The sequence below is a fragment of the Nyctereutes procyonoides genome, unplaced genomic scaffold, assembly GCF_905146905.1.
Source record: "Nyctereutes procyonoides isolate TBG_1078 unplaced genomic scaffold, NYPRO_anot_genome, whole genome shotgun sequence".
Lineage (NCBI taxonomy): Eukaryota > Metazoa > Chordata > Mammalia > Carnivora > Canidae > Nyctereutes > Nyctereutes procyonoides.
The window spans coordinates 2,094,419-2,110,741 of NW_026575035.1; the positions used below are offsets into that span (position 1 = coordinate 2,094,419).

Consider the following 16,323-nt stretch of genomic DNA (forward strand, 5'->3'; position numbering starts at 1 on the left):
AGTCTCTCTGCAGGCTCAGTAGCAGGCCAAAAATCTGTTTCTTAAAAGGAGAGCAATTGGCTTTGCTGCAAAATCCTAAGGGCCTGCACTGAACTTCCTACGAGGGCTTCCCAAAGGCCCAAAACAGCATCCCTGTCTGCCACTCCCACTTGGTTCGGCTGGATCATATGGCCTGTGTAGCAGAGCAGCTGGCACAGCAGTGTGGACCTTTTGCAGAACCTTCCCTTGTTCTGGGCCCCACTCAAATCTAGCACCTTTTTTTTGGGTCACTCAGTAGTTGGGCTGAAGTAACACAACCAAATGAGGAGTATGTTGCCTCCAAAATCCAAAGAGGCCTAGTAGGTGTTGTACTTCTTTTTTGATTATAAGATGGGCTAGCTAGATACAACAACTTATCCTTCATCTTAGAAGGGATATCTTGACATGCCCCATGCCACGGGACCCCTAGGAATTTCACCGAGGTAGAAGGCCCCTGAACTTTTGTCTAATTCAATTCCTATGCTTCGACACGCAAATGTCTCTCCAATAAGTCTAGAGTAGTTGCTACTTCTTGCTCACTAGGTCCATTCAGCATAATTTCATCCATGTAATGAACCAGTGTGATATCCTATGGAAAAGAAAGGCAGTCAAGACCCTTGTGAACTAAATTATGGCATAGAACTGGAGAATTGCTGAAACCCTGAGCCAGGACAGTGAAGATGTGTTGCTGGCCTTGCCAGCTGAAAGCCCACTGCTTCTGGTGGGCCTCATGGACGGTCATGAAGAAAAAGACATTTGCCTGATCAATAGCTGCATACTAGAAAGTTTGTTACTGTGTTAATTTGCTCAATCAGCAAAACCACATTATTGTAGCAGCTGCAGTTGGAGCCATCACCTGGTTAAGCTTATGATAATCACTTGTTACTGTCTATGATCCATCTGTCTTCTGCATAGGTCAGTGGGTGAGTTGAATGGGGATGTGGTGGGGGTTTTAAATCTTTGATGGTGGCACCAATCTCCACAATCCTTCCAGGAATGTGGTATAGCTGTATAGCTTTTGGTTTACTATTTCCTTAGGTTGATGTAGTTCTAATGGTATTAGGTATTTCCCACAATCCCACTCCACAGGTCAGGGGACCAATGTGAGGATTCTGCTAGCTGCCGAGGAGGTCTACTCCAATTACATATTCCAGAACTCAGGAAATAGCCACAGGATAGCTTCAGAGACCCACTGGGTCTACTGTGAGACTCCATTGATCTGACCTCCATAAGCTTTTATTCCACAGCAACACTTTGGGTCTCCTGGAACTAGGGTCAGTTCAGAGCCAGCATTCAGTACCTGGAAGTTCTGATTATTTCCTTTCCCTCAATTCACAGTGACCCTAATAAAAGGCATAGGTCCTGCTGGGGAAGACTGAGAGAAACATTAATGGTCTACATTTTTGGCAGTGTATTGGGATCCTTTTTTAAGGAACCCTGGCTTCTCCTTCATTCAAGGGGCTTTGGGCCTGAATAGCCGCTCAAGTCTGGAAATTGATTGAAGGGCTGTGACTCTCTGTTTTGATGATTCAGGTTAGTCTTTTGTTTACTTGGCCTGGAACATTTCCACTCTTACAGATCAAGTAGGAATTTCGTAGCCTTCTGTATTAGGCAGGGTTCTCCAGAGCAACAGAACTCAGTGTGGTTAGAGTCTGCGGTACACCCTGGAGCTGCCCTTGGCTCGCACGTGACATGGATGTTGGGAGTTAGTGCATTTGCACGGAGCCTGCTATGAGAGGGTGAGGTGGCCTTGCAGCAAAGACTTGGTGGGGCCAAGGACTGCAGGGCTAGAAGACCAGATGGAGGATGGGGCAGAAACTCAGGGGTCAATCGCCAGTGAAAGCCAAGGGGAGGCCAAGCCAGCAGGGAGGGCCCCACACTCTGAGCTGACAAAGAATAGACCGCAAGTTGATCAGCTGCAGGATGTTAGCAACAGACACCAGCTGAAAGCTCAGGAACCACTCGAGCCAAAGATTCCCCGGTGGAGTTCAGAAGAGCCACTCTGCAGCTGGTCCAGAGAACAGCAGGCCAGTCCTAAGACCCAGTCATCCTGCCTCTACGAGGTCACTGGGCCACTCGGAATACCTAGCTAACCTTCTGGAGAGGATCAAGGGAGAAGAAATATAAAGGGAGAGACTGAGCATCTCCTAAAGACCTGTTTGAGGGCATTGCATTGGATTAAAAGTTTAAAACAGATTTGCTTCTTGCCTTCTCACTTCTTGGCTGATAGAGCCAAATTAAACGCAGAGCAAAAAAATAAACTCATTTTCTCTGCATAACTGAGTTGAGTGTGAGTACATCTGTGGTCCCTCTATGCCTGTGATTGTTTTCTCTCAGTAACTTACATCCTCTAAGCTGTGATTGGAGAATGTGGAATCACTGCTGTGGGAACGCAAGCGTGGCCCTTCACTTCTTGGGGCCTCTGTTTCTTCATTTGTAAAATGACAGCGGGGGTTAAGATTTTCTCTAATGTTTCTTCCACCCCCACAATTCCATGACTCAATAAGAAAGGGAAAACAAGCTCATGGTACTCTATGGACTATGCTAGTGCTTTTCAGATCTTTCCACTACAGTTTTCTGGTGGCAGAGAAGAGAGAGCTTGCACCTCCCAGGGTTGTGATGGGTTTGGCTTAAAGCATCCCATCGCAGGTTGCAAAGTTCCATAGAGTCCTGTGTGTTTTTTTTTAAATGCACATAAATTTTATGTTTCATAATATATCTATGTTTGTTTTAATATAAAAAGAGTGCTTTAAATTACTTATCATTGACTAAAACTTATGGACTAGAAGACATACCATGTTTCCTTTATGGCTTGAACTACTCCCTAAGAAGCCCAGGATGGGATTTACTGAGGCTGGCATACTTGCCAGTATAGACGTTCAAATCCTAGACTTAGTGACCAGGAAGGAAGTCCCACCTGCCTGCTCCAATGAGGGCTTTAGTTTCTTCACGTGAAATAGAGTGTCCTAACCAAAACCACAATGAGATATCACCTTGCACGCATCAGAATGGCCACTAACAAAAGAACAGAAAATAGAGGTACTTGGGTTGGTTAAGCGTCCAGCTCTTGATCTCAGCTCAGGTCCTGATCTCAGGGTCATGAGTTCAAGCCCTGCACTGGGGTTCCACACCAGGTGTGGAAACTACTTTAAAAAAAAAAAAAGGGATCCCTGGGTGGCGCAGTGGTTTGGCGCCTGCCTTTGGCCCAGGGCGCGATCCTGGAGACCCGGGATCGAATCCCACGTCGGGCTCCCGGTACATGGAGCCTGCTTCTCCCTCTGCCTGTGTCTCTGCCTCTCTCTCTCTCTCTCTCTCTGTGTGTGTGTGTGACTATCATAAATAAATAAAAAATAAATAAATAAAATTAATAAAAAAAAGAACAGGAAATAACGTGTTGATGAGGATGTGAAAAAGTTGGAATTCTCGTGCACTATTAATGAGAGTCTAAGATGATGCAATCACTATGGAAAACAGTATGGAGGCTCCTCCAAAAAAATTAAAAATAGAATTACCATAAGACCCAGCAATCCAGTTTCTGGGCATATATCCAGAAGAACCCAAAAGCAGGATCTCAAAGAGATATTTACACAGCTACGTTCATCACGACATCATTCACAACAGCCAAGAGGTAGAAATAACCCAGGTGCACATTGACATACAACTGGATAAAGAATATGTAGTATATATATGACAATGGAATGTTATATGGTCTTTAAAAAGATGGACATCCTGTCACGTGCTGCAACATGGCTGAAGCTAGAGGACATTAGGCTAAGCCAAATAAGTCAGACACAAAAGGGCAAATGCTCTATGATTCCAATCCCACGGGGTATCTAAAATAGTCAAAATCAGAGAAACAGAAGGAAGAAAGGCAGTTACCAAGGGCCAGTTGGGGGAGGGCAGAGGGATTAGTGTTTAGTGGGTTTCGGTGTCATGTGATGGAATAGTCTGGAGATCTGTTGCACCACAATATGAATACATTTAACACTACTGAACTGTATACTTAAAAAGAGTTCAGACGGTAAATTTAAATTCTATGTTTTTTTTTTTACGACAGGAGGAAAAAAAAGTCTCTTTCTTTAAGCGGTAGGGTTACCTTTGAAAAAGAACAAGCACAAGACGGGATAGTGGCCCACCACATGGCAATGGCCATCCTCTCCTCTCCCATCCAAACCTGCTTTTCGTCCCCGCACCCGCATCCTCAAGAAGCCAGAGGACATGGTCTTCAGCCCTTTGACTACCGTGCACTCTCCAAAGGTTAGAAAGTATGTGTGTGCAGGCAAGGGAGGCTGGGTTACTGCCTTGTGGGAATTCGCTGCCAATTTTGCCCTTGCATTTCACATTTTCAATTCGTTATTTTTGTTGATCAAATTCCAGTCACTTCAAAGGATATACTGAGGATGTGTATCGTTTTCCAGAATTATTTTAGGTAGTGTCAATGTGACTTTACTAAGGATGTTAGGGAATCAGCGGGGCTATGCGTGTGCACGTGCGTGTGCGTGCACACAACACCCTGACACATTCCCTCTCACATGTGCCCTTCCCGCCGCCCCAGTCTCACCCCACAGCAAACACGATGAATTCACATCCTGGGGGGGGGGGTGCACCACCAACAAACTCCGACCGGAGGAAACAATTTCAATTCAATCAGAGGCCTCCTGCGGTTGGAGTTTACGAGGACTGCTGCCAAATCCCCCTCTCTTGGCGGACAAACTGTGCAGACTTCAAGCCTGTTGGGAGGGTGAGGCGAGTTTCTTACTTTCAAAAGAGGGTCGATCCAAGATGTTTGTATTATTTCAACACTGTTTTTCCTATGGAGCCGGGGGTTGGCGGGGTGGGGGTGGGAAGTTCTTTCCTTGTTCCTGATATTTTCCAGAGATCAAAATTAAAACACAATGTGCTGAGGGTAATCAGCAAGGCTTCAGAAGAATTGCGTGTACTTTTGATTTCTATAACAACCCACACAACACGTTTTTAACCTCCAATTATGTGCAGAGGTACACAGCTGAGCAGGGAGGTTTAGGTCTCAGCCCCAGAGATCTGCTTCCTAATCCTTCCACGTGGTTGGCAGGTGTTTTGGAGGCTCATCGACACCAGTGAGGGTTTTTCCTTTACCCATTTGCATTGGGTTCTCAACCAGACACAGCCCTGAGGAGTTAACGAAAGTCATTTCTTGCCCTTCCAGAAGTTCCATGGGAGATCCACAACATGGACCCCCCACACATTTGTGAGACATTTATTTCATCATGAATCCTTTTTACTTAACTCAAACAGTAAGTATTGGGCTCTGCTCTGGCCCAAGCAGTGTGCCTGGTAGGAGGCACAGCGAGTTGTACCAGCAAATGGTGCCAGCAGCGAGCTTCTAGGCCCAGAGGGGGAGAACTACAAGCGAGAATGGCAATGCGTGGTGGTAGGTGCTGGGAGAGCTTGTGTCTGTTAGGCTTTCTTCCAAGGAACAGAGCATCCCTCCTGTATCTCATCAGGATGCTAGGTACCACAACAGGGACTCTAGGTACCACAACAGCTCTACCTGCCAGCCTCTGGGAATTTGGGGCAGTAGGTAAATGTGGGACAGGAACCCTGGGCAGCTTTCATAACCACTCCGCTCAGCAACACCTGCTGGGGTGACTCATTTCCTCTGTGCTCCTCCCACTCCTGCTCCGTAATCTCCCTCCCCTCGTGTAGCTTTTCTCCACCTCAGGGCTCCTACTGACTCATCGAGGCTGCTTACCAGTAACTTCCCACTGACTGCCTCAGGAAGTCTAAATCTCCTCGTTTGTCTTTCAGCTTCTTCCCCTCCTGCCAAGTGCCCAATCTGATGTTTCAATTGGGAGGATGCTATAGTCTCGTAAAGCCCCTCTATTTCTCTCACCTTACCAGTCTATACCCACTTCTAGACCACCCACAGATTGGATTTCCTTGGCCTGATGCTTCTGTGGTCTTGTTCACCGTGGCCAAGGGGAAGGCATCCGGCATGTCAAGCTTTGTGTGAGAGGCACCCAGGGCAACTCCCTGCAGGGGGCTCCTGGGCGGACAATCAGAGGGGACTGTCATCAGAACAGTCACTGGGGACGAGGCCATAAAGACGCAGGGTTATGGGAACACAGAAGGGGACAACCAGCCCAGCCAGCAGCCTCCAAAGAGACTTCACAGAGGAGGCTACTTCTAAGCAGAGCTTGAAGGGGGAGACAGAGGTTCTCCAGAGAGGCTCTTGGGGTCCTGGGGACAGAGATTGAACAACAGTATCCCAGATAGAGGAAACTTCAGTGTAAAGGTCACCAAGCGTGTGTGTGTGTGTGTGTGTGTGTGTGGTATTATAGTTGTTGGATTGTTTTGTTTTGATTCAGTTTTAACTCAAGCTAAGAATCTCTGCCTTTACTTTGTGACATCAGTAACCTTGATTGATTATGATACTGATACTTTTGGATTTATCCCTACCTATTATTCTATAATTTCCATTTTAAGTCAATTTGGACATTTTCATATACAATAGGGGAAAATCAGACTATACCTCATCCTCGTCCTCACCCTCATTTTGAAATGGGCCATCTATTACTAGAAACCACTCTGGAACAAAGCAAAGATTATGACAAGCCATGGTATAACTGGGGGAAATGCTGGGGTTGCTGTCCCTGGGTCTCTGTAAGCCATTAAGAAATTAACCTGTAGTGTAACCTGAGCACCTGGGTGGCTCAGTCGGTTCGGCATCTGCCTTTGGCTCAGGTCATGATCCCGGGGTCCCAGAGCTCCACGCTGAGCCGTGGGGAGTCTGCTTGTCTCTGCTTGTCCCCCTGCTTGTGCTCTCTCTGTCTCTCTCTCAAATAAATAAAATCTTAAGAAAAAAAAAAGAAATCAGCTTGTAGCATAGGAGTGAAAGACTTGGATGTTTGGTTACAAAAGCACAAACATTAAGCTTTTATTTTTATCAAAGTTATACATATGCATAGTTTAAAAAGTCTCCTAGCTCTGTACGGTTTGCTAAGAGAAACAGCTGTCCTCCAACCTCACCCCCCACCCCTTCCCCAAAGGCGACCACTGCCCTCTCCAGCCTACTCTTGCTGTGCTTGCCTCCGTGTCCCCAAACAGCGTGATGCCAGAGCCACACCTTGATTCTCCCTTCAGTTTGAGGTATTATTTGTGAACTTCCTAGTCCAGAAGATGAGAGTTTAGTTCTCTTTCCTCCTTTTTACCCTCAGAAACATTTCCTAGTCCCCATGCCCACCTTTCAAAATGGTTATATGGCCATACAATGAGTTCATAGTTGGGACCATTTAAGATGAATTTCCTGTTTTCACAGGTTGACAAGTATTTTGCTTTTCTCCTTTGCTTAGTTTTTAATTTTTTTTGGGGGGGGGATGGATTTAGGAATTCAACCCCAGAATCTCCATCATTTGACTAGTTGCCTCCCCAAAATATTCATTCACATTATTCTATGGAGTTTAGGTTCTCAGAGAAGTTTCTCAGGAAGCCTGATCTGATCGATCCCATCTGGACAGTGCTCTCTGCTGCTGGTGCACAGTGATCATCCTAGATCTCCTTCCTTCCAGAGTCTTCGTTACCTCTCCTACATTGAGACTCCTGTTTACCGACCGCTGTTTCTTCCTCTTCCTCATTTTTGCTCTCTTGCTTTGCTACAGCACAGTTTCTAGTAGCTTCCAGAGAAAGGGTGAGTGGGAGGTAAATTTTAGTGTTGTATTAGTCAGCTCAGGCTGCCACAACAAAATATCGCAGACTGGTGGGCTTAAATAATAGAAATTTATTTCTCACAGTTTTGCAGGCTGCAAGTGTCATATCAAAGTGTCAGTCAATTGTGTTCCCGGTGAGAGCTCTCTTCCTGGCGTGTAGATCGCTGCCTTCTTGCTCTGTCCCCACATGCCTTCCTCCCTGTGTGTGCACAGAGAGTGCAAAGGAGCTCTCTGGTGTCTCTTCTTATAAGGACACTAATTCTATCAGATAAGAGCCCCACTCTTATGACCTCATTTTGCCTTAATTATGTCCTTAGAGATCCCCTCTTAAATATAGCTATTTTGGGAATATAAATTTGGATGTCGGAGGTATAACGGGTATATTTTAAAACATCTTTCTTCTAGTTTCACATTTGGTATTTGACATGGTGGGAGGTAATTTAGAAGCCATTATTGTTTGGGGTTCCTCCCATGGTTGCTGGTAAGAAGTCTGACGTCATTCTGATTTGTGATCATTAATACGTGAACTGTTCTCTCGCTTCTCTCTCTCTCACTCTCTTTCCCATTTGTAATATCTTTGTCCTCAGACTAAATTTAAGTATGATATGTCTGTATGGTGGTTTCTTTTCATTTTTTGTGCTGGACCCTTAGCAGACCCTCCCTATCTAGAAAAACAGGTAAATTTTTTGGAATTATTTCTTTGTTTTCTGGTCTCTATTTCTGATGTTCTATTCTAGAACGTTTATTTTTCACATTATACCTCCTGAGCTAACCTTCTAATTATCTAGTCTTTCCCTTCTATTTTCCATCTCTTAGTATTTTTGCTCTACTGTTTGAGAGATTTGCACAGTTTATCGCTTAAACTTTCTGTAGATTTTTTCAATCTGCATTAAATATTTTTTAAGGCACACTTAAAATTTTTTTTCAAAGATTGTATTTATTTATTTGAGAGAGAGAGCAAGTGAGAGAGAACATGAGCAGAGGGAGAGGGAGAAGCAGACCCCCCGCTGAGGAGGGAGCCTGACACTTGGGGAGATCATGACTCAAGCTCAGTGGAAGCAGACACCTGACTGACTGAGCCACCCAGATGCCCCTAAGGGCATTTTTTAAGGCTTCTTTTTTTTTTATCATTCCTTCTTGTTTTGCAAATGTGATACCTTAGTTTTTAATTCTCAGAAGGTTTGTTACCTTGAAATATAGTTGACATACAATATTATATTAGTGGCAGGTGTACAACATACTGATTCAACATTTATATACATTATGAAGTGATCACCATGATGTCTAGTTACTGTCTGTCACCAGACAAAGCTATTACAATATTATTACCTATATTCCCTATGCTGCACTTTACATCCATGATTTATTTGTTTCTCAGAAGATTTTAATGGTAATTTTTAAAGGTTGTTTCTGGTTTGTTTCCTTTTCCTCTTTTTTTCTTTTCCACCTTCCCATATGTTCATCTGTTTTCTTTCTTAAATTCCATATATGATAGAGAACAAACTGAGGGTTGATGGAGGGAGGTGAGTGGGGAATGGGCTAGATGGGTGATGGGTCTTAAGGAGGGGACTTGTGATGAGCACTGGGTATTGTATGTAAGTGATGAATCACAGAATTCTACTTCTACTCCTGAAACTAATATGGCACTGTATGTTAAGTAACAAAATTTAAATAAGTAACTAAAAGTTGTTTCTGCAGTTTTTCTTTTCTACAATCTTTAATTGCTTTATTATTATTATTATTATTAAATTATTTAATGGCAGTCTTGAATTATTTTAATTGCTTTTCTGTTTGCAGACTCTCTGAAAGGATCTAGCCCTGGGTCCCCTTCCCCACTTCCTTCTAGGGTTTGCAGGCCACACTTTTAGAACAGCTGGCCTTATATCATTGGTGATTTCAGGGAGGGAAATTTTAGTAGAATGAGGAGGTAGAAGGAGGCAAGAGGGCAGAGGATGAGGACTACATGGGAAGGTGAAGAAGTGAAGGAGAGCAAGGCAGGCCTTTTAGTGCCCTTGTCTATAGCTGACAGTAATTGGCAACTGGCATTATATAATTACTAATGACAAATTATAAATGTTCATGAGCAAATAACTCCATTTAGAACAAAGTATAGGGAGAAAGACACAATTTGATACCTGCATGAAATCCAACTGTGAGTTAACCCTGCCTGACCTAACTCTACCTTCATCTCAGACACTGAGTAAACAACCTTCCTTGTGCCTTATGGGCATTTCAGATATGCTCTGAGCATCCTTGGCTCACTCTGGGAACTTGCCTTTCCTTTTTCATAAAGGAGGCTCCATGTTCTGCTATACGGTCTATGTCACATGAAAAATTAGAAGGGAAAACTACTTTGTGCTTGTTCGTTATCTGCTATCTCACTTAATCCTTATACAACTCTATGAGATAAGTATTATCACCATGTTTTTTTTTAAGACAGGGAACTGAAACTCAGAGAGACCAAATTAATTGAATAAGATCATACAGCTAGTTGGTCCCACACCAAGTGTGAAGCAGATTCATCTGTCAAGGAAGTTAATGCTCCTCTAGTACCTCGGCCTTCGCACAGCTGGAAGGAATAAACTAGGACTGTCCCTATGTTTTTATGTCCCTAATCCTCTTAACTCTCAATTTTCCCCAGTCTTTTCCTTCTAAACTATTCTGTTTTAAAACTTGATTTTATCTAGAAATTAAAGTTGAGTTGCTTAATCATAGTCTTTAACCATGTCAGGTAGGTTTTTATTTATTTTTTATTTTTATTTTTTATTATTTTTTAAAGATTTTATTTATTTATTCATGAGAGACACAGAATGAAAAACAGAGACACAGGCAGAGGGAGAAGCAAGCTCCCCGTGGGGAACTCGATGTGGGACTCGATTCCAGGACCTGAGCCAAAGGCAGACGCTCAACCACTGAGCCACCCAGGCACCCCAGGTAGGTTTTTAATATAGTGTTTTTCAAGCTGAAGATCATCACCCGTTAGTGGGTTGTGACATAAATATAAAGGGTTGAAACTAGCATTTCAAAAAAGATAAAATAGGAAATATTCCTACTCCTATGAATGCTTGTGTTCCCATGAATTCACTGCATGTAGAGAGGGATAAGCCTGTTATATATGTGGGTATTTGTGTAGTGGGTCATGAGGTAGAATATTCTTCCTATGCTGGGTCGTGCTCAGAAAAGGATTCCTGATTTATTACACATTGTCTTCCATAAATAGCCTGAGCCATTTTTTGGTATATACATTTTAAAACATATTTTAAACAAAATATACAATTTGTGTGGGATGAGAAAAACATCATGGATCCACTCGCTGCCACCCTATAGAGCCTTCTTTGGTGACCATTTTGTCCATGAACATTTTATATTTTAGCCACACCAAGTTAATTTAACCAAATAACTTTATTCACTTATAACATGCATCTAATAAAATGTGCTCATTCTAAGTGCATGGCTGGATGTGTTTTGTATACACTCGTTTAACCACTGTCATAAATCAATACGTACAGCACTTCCATCAAGCTAAAATTTCCCTTCTTCACCCCTACTCCTCAGTCTCAGCCCCAGGCAACCACTGAACTGCTTTCCAGAACTTCACATATATCATATAACATATGTAATCTTTGTGTCTGATTTTGTTCACTTAGCATAATGCCTTTGAGACAATGTTCCTTTTTTTTTAAAAAAAAAAAAAAGACTTATTTAGCTTTTATTTTAGAGAGAAAGAGGCAGAGAGTGTGGGGGTGGGCAGAGGGACAGGAGAGATAGCATCTTAAGTAGACTCCGTGCTGGGCATGGAGTGGGTCTCAACCTCAGGATGCTGAGATCGTGACCTGAGCCGAAATCAAGAGGAGGACACTTAATCAATTGAGCTACCCAGGAGCCCCGAGACAACAGCATTTTTATATGTATCTGTAGGCCATTCTTTTCAGTGATGAGTAGTATTCTGTTGTATGAATGTAGTACAACTTGTTTATTCATCTATAGGTCAGAGTTTGGTTTGTCTCCAGTTTTAATTTTTTTAAAAAAGATTTTATTCATTTATTCATGAGAGACATAGAGGGAAAAGCAGAGACACAGGAAGAGGGAGAAGCAGTAACTAAGTAAGTAAGTAAGTAAGTAAGTAAGTAAGTAAGTAAGTAAATAAATAAATAAATAAATAAATAAATAGGAAGAGGGAGAAGCAGGCTCCCTACAGGAGGCCTAATGCCGCACTTGATCCCAGAACCCTGGGATCACACCCTGAGCCAAAGGCAGACGCTCAACCACTAAGCAACATGGGCGCCCCTCCAGTTTTTGATTATTATTAATCAACTGCTATGAACATTTGGGTAAAATTTTTTGTGTGATCATTTATTTGCTGGAGGGGTGGTTAAATACCTCAGACTGTACTTGCTACATTCATGATACATCTACGTTTAACTGAATAAGAAATTGGCAACCTGTTTTTCAAAGTGGTCTACTATCACAACGCCTGAGTGTTCAAGCTGCTCCATGTCTTTGGTTGTGTCAAACTTCTAACTTTTAGCTATTCTAGTAGTAGGTGTATAGTAGTATCTCATTATGGTTTTAATTTGCATTTCTCTATTAAGAACCTTGAACATCTTTTCATGTACTTATTGGCCATTTGTTTATTTTCTTTTGTCAAGTGTCTGTTCAAATCTTTTGCCCATTTTTTGTCTAGGGTGTTTTACCTTTCTGTTACTGGATTGTGTTTTTATATTCCGAATAGAAATTCTTTGTTAGATACATGCAATTGCAAATATTTCCTTATGGTCTTTGGCTTGTTGATTCATTTTCTTGATAGCACATTTGGAGGGGAAAACATTTCGAACCTTAAGGAAGACGATTATGTGGATTTTTATGGTTAGTGTTTTTTGTATCCTCAGAAATCTTTTTTTTTTAATTGAGGTATAGTTGACACACATTGTCATATTAGCTTCAGGTGTATAACACAGTGATTGGACAACTCTACAATAGGCTATGCTCACCACAACACCACAAGCTACCACCTGTCACCATATGAACACCATGAAAATACCATTGACTATATTCCCAATGCTCTACCTTTTATCTCTGTATGTGTCCTCAGAAATATTGCCTATCCCAAGATCAAGAAGGTTTTCTTGTATGCTTTTTCCTAGACATTTTATAATTTTAGATATTACATTTAGGTCTCTGATCCATTTCAAGTTTATTTTTATATTTAACAGGGGATGTGAATTGAGGTACTATTCCCCTCCCCCATATGGATATGTAGTTGTCCCAGAACCACTCACTGCAAAGACCGTCTTTATCTCCATTGAATTACTTGTGCACCTTTGTCAAAAATCAATTGACCATATGTATGTTGATCTATTCCTGGACTTTCTTTTCTATTCCAGGGATTTATATGTCTATCCTTAAATAAACACCATACTATCCTGATTACTGTAGATTTAGAGTAGGTTTCAAATCAGGTAATATAAATTCCTAATTTTGCTGTTCTTTTTAAAATTTGTTTTGAGCATTCTAGGACCTTTCCATTTCTATATACCTTTTACAATCTGTCTGTCAATTTCTACCAAAAACTTGCTAGGATTTTAGCTAGAATGATTGATCTGAAACTGCAAGTCAATGAAAGGAAAATTGATCTCTTATTCATATTGATTATTCAGTTTGTGTACAGGGTATATCTCTTAATTAATTTAGTACTTTCTCAAAAATGTTTTCTAGTTTTCAGAACATAAATATTCCACTTATTGCACTAGATTTATTCCTAAATATTTCATTTCTTTATGCCTTTACAGATAGTGACTTTAAAATTTATCACTTACCAATTTTTAAAATAGGCTTTATATTTTAGGGAAGTTTATGTTCATAGTAAAATTGAGGGGGAAGGTATGGATGTATTTCCCATATATCCTCTACCCCTACATTTGTACAGCTTCCTTCACTATCAAAATCCAATAGTACCAGAGTGGTATTGTTCTTACAACAATAAACCTACATTATCATTACATCATTATCACCCCTACTCCCCCTCCCTGGCCCTGCCCAGTCCACAGTTTACATTATGTTTCACTCTTGGTATTGTGCATGACAAGTGTACAAAGATATGTATCCACATTATTGTGTCATACAGAACAGCTAAAAGTCCTTTGACCTTTGCTTATTTATTCCTACCTTCCTCCTTAACCCCTGGCAACCACAGATCTTTTCACTGTCTCCATAGTTTTGCCTTTTCCAAAAGGTCATATAAGTTGGAATCATATCAGCCATTGTAGCCTTTTCTTTGCTTAGAAATATGAAGTCAAGTTTCCTCCCTATCATTTCATGGCTTGATAGTTCATTTCTTTTTAGTGCTGGGTAATACTACATTGTCTGAATGTAGCACAGTTTTTAAAAATCTATTCAACTACTGAAAAACCTCTAGGTTGCTTCCATGTTTTCACAATTATCAATAAGGCTGCTATAAATATACATGTGCAGGTTTTTGTATAAAGATAAGTTTTCGGGATGCCTGGGTGGCTCAGCAGTTGAGCGCCTGCCTTTGGCTCAGGGTGTGATCCTGGGGTCCTGGATCGAGTCCCACTTCGGGCTCCCTACATGGAGCCTGTTTCTCTCTCTGCCTGTGTTTGTGCCTCTCTCTGTGTGTGTCTCTCATGCATAAATAAATAAAATATAAAAAAAGATAAGTTTTCAACTTATCTGGTTAATACCAAGTTGCATAATTGCTGGATCTTATAAGAGTATCTTTAGTTCTGTAAGAAATAGCCCAATTGTCTTCCAAACTGGCTGTACCATTCCATATTCCACCAGCAGTGAATGAGAGCTCCAGTTGCTTCTCATTCTCATCAGCATTTGGTAGTATCAGCGTTTTGGCTTTTGGCTATTTTAATAGGTATGTAGTGGTAGCTCGTTGTTGTTGTATTTTGTAATGGTTATTGAATTTTTTCAAGTGACTATATTGTTTATCTCTTTTAGTTTGTTAATACATTAAATCCTACTGACTGATTTCCAAATGTCAAAATAGCCTGGAATATCCCCCCCAAAATAAATCCCACTTGGACATGAAGTATTACCCTTTTTATATGTTGCCAGATTGAATTTGCCTTATTTTGCTAAGGATTTTTGTGTCTATATTCATGAGAATATTGGTCTATAACTTTTGTGTGTGATATTGGCCTAGTTTTGGTGTCAGGGTAATTGTGAACTCATAAAATGAGCTGTAAAAAGTTGTCCTCCATTATTTTCTGAAAGAGTTTGTACACACGGATATTCTTTCTTTCCTAGATGTTTGATAGAATTCACTGGTGGAGCCTCTGGACCTGGAGTTTTATCTTTAAGGAAATCCTGAAATATTAATCCAATTTACTTAATAGATACAGAGCTTTCAGATTAACTATTTTGTCTTCAGGAAGCTGTGGTAGTTTGTGTCCTTCAAGGACTTGTCTGTTTCATCTAAGTTGTCATATTTATGGATATGACACTATTCGTTATATTCTGATATTATTCTTTTAATGTCTACAGGCTCTATTCATGCTTCTATTCCTGACATTGGTAATTTGTGTTATCACGCTTCTTTCCTTGTTTTCAATATTATTGGTCATTTTAAAGAATTTGCTTTTGATTTGATTGATTTTCTCTATTGCTTTTGTGTTTTAGATTTCATCAGGTTCTACTGTTACCTTTATTATTTCCACCCTCTGAATGATTTGAATTTATTTGCTTTTTTTTCAAATTTCTTATGATGGGAATTCTGCATTCTGTACTTTTGATATGTTGTACTGTTATTTTCATCCATTTCAAAATATTTTTAAATTTTGCTTATTTTTTTCTTTGACCCGTAAATTATCTAGAAGTACATTGCTTAATTTCTAAATATTTGGTAGCATTTATATAGCTTTTTGTTATTGATTTCTAATTAATTCCACTTTGGTAAGAAAAATATTTTTAACTTATTTATTGCTGCTTTATTTCTCTTTTAAATGATTTTGGGGCAGCCCGGGTGGCTTAGCAGTTTAGTGCCACCTTCAACCCAGGGCCTGATCCTGGAGACCCAGGATGGAGTCCCATGTCGGGCTTCCTGCATGGGGCCTGCTTCTCCCTCTGCCTGTGTCTCTGCCTTTTTATTTATTTTATTTAAATAAATAAAATATTTTTAAAAATAAAATAAAATGACTTTGCTGGGACCCAATTCTAAATTCTCAGGAGAGTGTCTGATTGAGTCAGCTTGGGTCAGGGCAGTTGCTGGCACATGGAATGAACAAGACAGACTAGTCTATCTCTTTAGCAGGACTATGGATAAAAACAGCATAGAAAGGATGGCACATGGACTGGATAGCATTCCAAAAGTTCTAGTATACATATTGAACAGAAGCATTTCTCAGATTTTAGAGTTGATGGGGGGAAAAGGTTAAGAATAAAATTGGAAACCAAACCTCCAAAGAGCATGAGTCTTTCAATGGTTCTCTTGATGGCTAAGTTTGATTTCTTTTATTGGAGTAGGTAGTAGTATTATAGGGGCTGTTAAGAATCACAGAATAAACATGGTGCATCTTGAAGTGTCAGTTTCATTAGAAGTTGTGGGAGGATTTTATATTTAAAAAACATGAATGTTTGATGGAGTAAAGTGAAA

At 40.9% G+C, this 16,323-nt stretch overlaps 2 long non-coding RNA genes across 2 annotated transcripts in view; both read left to right on the forward strand.

Moving 5' to 3' along the window:
• LOC129505192 (uncharacterized) overlaps positions 1-4,553 on the forward strand; it is a 52,096-nt gene extending 47,543 nt beyond the window's left edge. Inside the window, exon 4 of the long non-coding RNA XR_008663494.1 lies at positions 4,076-4,553. This is a non-coding gene — a long non-coding RNA (uncharacterized LOC129505192). The remainder of the gene's footprint in view (positions 1-4,075) is intronic.
• A 5,978-nt stretch (positions 4,554-10,531) lies between these two features.
• Positions 10,532-16,323, forward strand: part of LOC129505191 (uncharacterized) — a 36,071-nt gene continuing 30,279 nt past the window's right edge. The window contains exon 1 of the long non-coding RNA XR_008663493.1: positions 10,532-10,637. This is a non-coding gene — a long non-coding RNA (uncharacterized LOC129505191). The remainder of the gene's footprint in view (positions 10,638-16,323) is intronic.